The sequence below is a fragment of the Camellia sinensis genome, chromosome 13, assembly GCF_055761805.1.
Source record: "Camellia sinensis isolate YWXY chromosome 13, ASM5576180v1, whole genome shotgun sequence".
NCBI classification, from domain to species: Eukaryota; Viridiplantae; Streptophyta; class Magnoliopsida; order Ericales; family Theaceae; genus Camellia; species Camellia sinensis.
Window position 1 is genome coordinate 115859904 of NC_138973.1, and position 7023 is coordinate 115866926.

Here is a 7023-nt window from a genome sequence, read left to right on the forward strand (position 1 = left end):
ATATATAGAGAGAGAGAGAGAGAGAGAGAGAGAGAGAGAGAGAGAAGAAAAGCAAATTCAAAGTTCATTACAAGAGTAAACTCAATATATGAACACATGATATCACTAAAATTCCTACTTTAGTACTTGAAAAGCAAATTACAAGATCAGATAGCAAATTATATATACAAATGAAAGCAAAAAGATCATACACAACACAAGCCAGTCAAGTCTAATTCATTATTAGGAGCAGTAGAAAGAGCTAAAGAATCAATTAACTTGGCCAATACAGAAAGGCCCTACCCCAATACCAATTGTAAGGATTCGAAGAGCAAATGTTGAAGCAGCAACAACAGGTGCAAGCACACATTTTAGAACAACAAAAAACCACCCAGCTTCCTGCAAAGCCAGGGCAAACTAAACAACCTGCAGAAAAATAAATCCATCTTAAAAAGAAATCTCTTCTTCAAAGCTTGCAAACTTATGAATTTTTTTGGAAAATATATAATAGTGGTAGGGTCATAACAGTTTTATGCACTATGCATCACTCATCAAGTTCAAAATTGACAAAAGCTACCCAAAATTGGGAAAAAAAGAAGAAAGAATATAACAAGAAAAGAAAATGAAAAGAGACCGTGTATACCCAAATTGGCATGGACATCATCATCCACTTTGACATAGAAATCAGCATCCCATTTTGCAACAGCAGTGGAGAAGAAAATTTTGGTTTTTGCAGACAATTCATGATACCCTTCAACATGCTCCTGTAAGACAACATGACTCATGAGCACCAAGATTGGGAAAAAAATTTGTGAATTTTTCACAATATTTTTTTTACATACAAGCTCTGTGTATCCTTACCATCCTAAGGAAGTCCTTATGCTGACAATCTTCTGAATCAATAGCTCGATCTAGTATGTTGTTAGATGTTGCACTGCACCAATCAAAACAATTGGCATTCAGCATAATTCTTAATCATACACACAGGTGCCCTATATGATGCAAATATATTGTAGCAAGAGCAAAAGGTATGTATCTTCCATTTAGTAATATTATCCTATTCGAATGGATCTGCGTTGGTTTGAGTTAGGACCTGCTTTTTCTAAACCCCAAATTAAAAAGACCTATTTCTCAAATGAATTAGACTATTTAAAATCTAAAAAACAAATAATTTTTGGGTATTAATGGTTTGATTGAAAACCAATACGTAGGAGAAAGGGTTAAGGTTAATTTAATCATAGTTTGGTAGGCTTTTGGGGCTAAAATGTGCAATTTGAGGGCATTATGAACAATAACCTACAAATAGTACTTGGGGTAATTCAGATAGAGGAAGAGAAGAAGGGGGGAAGAAGTGTCTCACCCTCGTCACAAGGTTTAGGGAAATTCATACAACCACAACCTCAAATCCTCATAACTCAACTCTCCACTAAAAACTGAAGATTATTTGCAAATCCATAGGATGCTATATTCTCCAAATTCTACAAAAAAACAATGACTTCAAAATTTGGAAATTTAAAATTTTTAACCAACTAAAATATTTTAGAACTAATAACGACTCCATAAAAAATCTAATAATATTATTTAAAGCATGGTAGTAAGACGATAGTAGTCTATTATTCACACATTGAAGCTTTCATTGTCTAAAAAGAATATATTAGTCCCAATTGTGTCCTTTTCTCGTAGTAGTTACTCAGAAAGTCACATGATCAATTATGCTCAATAATCAAGGTTTCTATAGGGCATGATCATGCATGAATTATTTCAATCAATGTATCACCCATTAAGCTACTCCAATATTTTTATAGAAGTACCCATGTTGATTCTAGTCTTTCCAATTTTTTATGCTCATTCAATCAAATATCCTCATAAATATCCCTTTCACTCTCTTCCATTTTTTATTCTCTTTTAGCTACAACTCATTTCATTATATCTCATCTAACACCACTGTTTCTTGGCTTTCCAACATTTGCTCTATGGCATTTAGGTCATTCTGTCACTATTCAACATAAATTTTCTTGTTTTTTGGTAAGTATAAATTCTCTTTAAATTTGCTGCTTTTATCATTACTAAAGCACTTAAGGTGAAAATCAAACTTTAACTATCCACCTAAAATGCTAGGTAATATCCTCCCTTAAGGTGCAAAATCAAACTTTAACTGTCCACCTCATACCCTTGAGAAAATCCTCTTCAACTACTGTCTTCTTACACATGATTATGCTAAGGCTCCTAAGACAATAATTTACAGCATCTACATACCAGTTAAGAAACAGATGCGGAACACAATCAGAAGAGAGGAGACAACTTTAAAATTTTAAACGAAGCAACCCTTGGAACCTTGTTTGGTCAAGTATGTTTTAATTAATTTTCATGGACTATAATATACAGCATCTACATACGACAAAATAATTGCTGCCTATAAATTTTATTACACTTTTAAGTTTCTACAGCTTATAATTCTAAAAATCAAGTTAATTCCACATCGTTTCTGTCTACAAAAACCTCCAAACTTTCCCTAACCTTCTTAAATCCTAGAACAAGTTCACCTTATTCAAACCAACCATGATTTCAACCATATGGAGCAGCGATCAAAGTTTCCTTCCTAGTGCAGCTTTACATAAATTTGACATCAAAGTCCACAGGAGAGTGCTTCTAGTACTTGTCCACCAACACCAACGTGGAATGCAGATCAATTAAGATTTAGTTCACCTGACCAATTGATTAATTGGCTAAATAGTTCTGCAGTTCTTAGATAAACCAACAAACATCTGCATGGTAATTTAGTTTGTCTTTTTCTAGTCTCATCAAAGAACATCATAGCACATAAAAGTAAATTACCCTGCAGCATACTCAAATTTTTCACTAGCCAAAACATAATGTGAAAGTGAGTAGTAAAGCTTATTTGTGCTTGTGCTATGACTATGGTTGTTGACCACCAATGGAATGGAAAAGCAATAAACAAAGAATAATTTAAAACTTGTTAATTCTCATAACAAGTGAACATCTCAAAACTTCTTAGATATTCAATTTTAATTTTTAAAGGCAATTCATGTGATAATGATACAGTTATTTGCTAAACAATGTCTATTGTTTCACAAAGAGGAGCTGACTTTTGACAAATCCATATCAAGGAAAAGCAATGGATCCAACTTCAAAAAATTAATAATGAGATCATGTTGCTCGAAGAATTCCTATTGTTTTCAAATAATACTAAACTAACCAACTTGTGAGAAAATGCGGACAACAGATTTACCTATGGCCCATCATGAACCGGATGGTAATTCCCTTCTCTTGTTCCAATTGAAGAAGTCTCTCTCCTAATCAAACCCAAAAAGCTAGTCAGAGAAAGCCATGAAATCAAGATATAGTAGGACATACACACAAGGACAATATCAAATTATCACCTTGAGGCATCCAAGTTTGTCTAACCGAATCGTGCCTCTTCCTACTACTAAAAGCAGTATTAATTCGAATAACTATGAAAGCCTTCTTCCTTGGCAAGCCCTCATGAGTCAATTCAGAGATGTGAGTGAACTCATCAGATCTTCACATCTCTTCAGAACTTTCAGTAGCAGCCAGCTCCATCTGAAGCGTTGAAATCGACTTGTCTAGTGATCTTCCAGACCTCCAAAAAAACCAAATTATCAATACAAACTTCAATTGATCCAGTAAACACACACAAGAAAAAATACGAAGTATGATGAGTTTCAAACTCACTGAATCGTTCGATACAGAGGAGCGAATAGAGATCAGTTAGGGTTTGAGATCAACTGATTGAGAATGCATTTGGCTTCATAGTCTACATTTCCATGGCTCTCACCAAACCCTAACTTCAAATAAAATGATGAATTCGAAGCTTTTGGGAAAAAATGATCGAGAGACAGAGAAAAATTGATCAATTGGGAAAGAAAGTGAATGACATACATTGTGAGGCCATGCGAAATCGCGCGATCGATCAAGGCAATGCTCGAAGAGAGCTCGAGAGCTTGCACACATAGAGAGAGAGAGAGAGAGAGAGAGGGTTTGGGGCAAAAATATATACAGATAGAATGAGAGTCGTCTGGGAGAATGGTGAATGAGGCTAAAATAATGTTCTTGAGTTTTTTTTTTTTGCTTTAGTTATTGTAAGTTTTTAAATATTTTAAATATTTTTTTCTTACTTTTTAAATTAAAATAATTAACATATATTTAACAGAAAATATTTTTAACTTTTTAAAAAAATTATTCAATTCAAAAAAATATAAAATTTAATACATTTCATATATATTATATTTTATTATATTTTTTTTTACAAATATTTTATTTTTTAGTTGTATTCAGATTAGACACATCTAAAAAGTAAAAAATAAATAAATTATTAAAAGAAGGAAAAATATCAAATCAAGGTAATTTTAAAAAAAAAAAATTACAAATTAGTGAGAAGCCATATAAATATTAATCATTAAAATTATAAATTTTTTCATGAATATGTAATTCTTTTTTTCAAAATCCCACTAGGTGCAATTATCCTTTAAAAGAGACACTAAATTATAAAATAATTTATAAATTATTTTTTACATTTTCCTCAATTAGAAAAATTTAAAGTGAGAAGTGTGGTTAGAAATTGTTAGCTTTTTTAAATGAAAAAAAAAAAAATCGGATTGAAATTTTCTTTAATAAAAGTTTTCATGACATACTAATACATGCCGTGCAAAGTTATAATACTTTACAACATGAATTATATGTCGTCTTATGTGCAAATATTTTACGACATATTTTTGTATGCCGTGAAAATATGCATTTTTTACAGCATGCTTTAGCATGCCATAAAAAAAAATTTCGGAATGAATTTTTTTTTATTGGCAGAAGTTTTCACAACATGTTAATGCATGCCATGTAAAGTTATAATATTTTACAACATAAAATGTATGTCGTTTTAAGTGCAAATATTTTACGGTATATTTTTTAAGTCATGAAAATATACAGTTTTTACGGCATACTTTTATATGCCATAAATATATGAATTAACGACTTACATGGTATTTATGTTGTTATTGAAAAACCATTAACGGCTTGCCAAAAAAAAAAATGTCTTACAATCTACTAATTACGACATGCATTTAATGTATGCCATAAAATTGAAGCTGTAAATAGTTAGTTTTGTTGCAGTGAATTTTGTTTTAATTTGGTCCAATTAATAATATAGTTAGTGTTTTTTTAAAGAAAATTATCACTAAATTGGTTGAGATTAACTAGCTGAACTGAGTAAGGTTATAATTTTACACTTAAAAATATGACACATGACACTTATATACATATTTTTCATTAAAAAAAAATGTCACGCCCCAAAATAATTCAACAATATGCTACACCAAAACACATGCACTATTTAAAAATATAGCCATTCTCCACTCTTTTCATCATTAATCACCATGGTTTACCTAAAAGTTCCACATGCAATTTATACATTCATAAGTAAGAAAACGCATGAATCTATAGCATGAGAAGCATATAATTCCAAATAAATAAAGATGCCCTTACGGGATACAACTCCCGAGGCTTAAGCCTGGTTACACAAAAGTGGTCTCTCGGACCCATACCAAAAATAGCCCTTGGCTTTACAGAAATTCACAACAAAAATAAAGAGCACACTACTCTTCTCAAAATATTTCCACGCCCTCAATTCGGCGAGATCAGCACATCTTTACCTGCACCAAAACCCATAGGGGTGAGCACAATGCCCAGTAGATAACCCTTAACAAAGTATATACATTTATGTGAGGTATCCAATATTGAATGCAAATGTAGATGCAATGCAATGCCATCTCAAAATAATCACATGCCTTGTTATTCGTGAAAAGTTGCCATGAGTTCAATAACATTTTGCAATCCCAACAATTTCAACTTTCACAATTTTTTACACAATAGGGCGGTAAATATGACACTGGTAATCCCTAGACTGGTGTCTGCAAGTAGACTTTACAAGTACTATCAAACTGTCATTTTTACCGGTATTAACCGGAAGGCTCGACACTATCCGCACGATTTTCTAGTCTTTCACCATGGACACTCAGGCCAACTTATCAAGATTGACTAGACCCCCTATCCGGACTTACCACGTATTTACCCCATACCACATTTCCATAGTTCTCATTTCAAAAGGTATATGTATAACTTTTTCACAAAGTGAATATCTCCAACTTCAATTCCAAGATGCAAATTGCCAAATGAATGAAAATGCAATGCAACCATTTGTTCATGTCTGATGGGTTTTCCTCAAATTTCAAGTTATTCCAACAACATTGTCAAACCATTACATTCCTCATTCTCTCTTCTCGATGTTATTTCATAATATAGTCCAAGATTTGCCATCATGGATCTTTATACAACAATGAAACTACCATTCATATATTTTTCACATTCTAAATATCCCAAGTCATAATAATGCTTGAAAACCAATTCCCTTACACCCCAATACTCATGTATCATGGAACCAAACATTGTACAATTTGTAATCACACATATATATCTTGTCAATGAAAAATCAAGTGAGGCTTCCAGCTTATATGCAACTAGAGTCATCATGACACAACACAATCAAGAAATTCTCACTCACCCATTTATTAGTCTCAAGAAAATCCCTTGATTTACCCAACATTCCCAAAACCCCCAAATTTCTAGGTTTTTCACAAAAACCCTAACAATGCCCATCTCTTTTGTAAAATCTCTTCATCAACTTCAATCTCAACCCATTATGTTCAAAATTTCAAGAAAAGTCTTTAAATGAACACAATATAAAGTTTGATCTACAAATCATCAATTTCTTGAACCACCAAAATCATTTTTGGATTAGGAGGAGAAGCTCACCAAAATCAACAAATAAAAACCTACATAAACATATATATATATATATATATAACTTAAAGGAGAACCCTGCCTCAAGCTTGATGAAGAACAAGATGGAACCCTAGAGTTAGAAGATGAGGGAGCCTTGGATTTTCCTCCATCCAAATGAAGCCCTAACTTTGGATCTTCAAGGTCTTGAGAGAGAAGATGATGATCTTGACC

At 32.4% G+C, this 7023-nt stretch overlaps 1 long non-coding RNA gene across 2 annotated transcripts; it reads right to left on the reverse strand.

Annotated features, from left to right (window-relative positions):
* Window positions 1–102: 102 nt before the first annotated feature.
* Window positions 103–4032, reverse strand: LOC145805970 (uncharacterized). Of its 2 annotated transcripts, XR_014348343.1 has the most exons (4): window positions 3901–4032; window positions 3694–3806; window positions 3381–3592; window positions 103–3293 (listed from the first exon to the last, which is right to left on the reverse strand). It is a non-coding gene; the product is annotated as an uncharacterized LOC145805970 (long non-coding RNA). The 2 variants fall into 2 exon arrangements; XR_014348342.1 differs by having other exon boundaries at window positions 3694–4019.
* Window positions 4033–7023: the final 2991 nt, after the last annotated feature.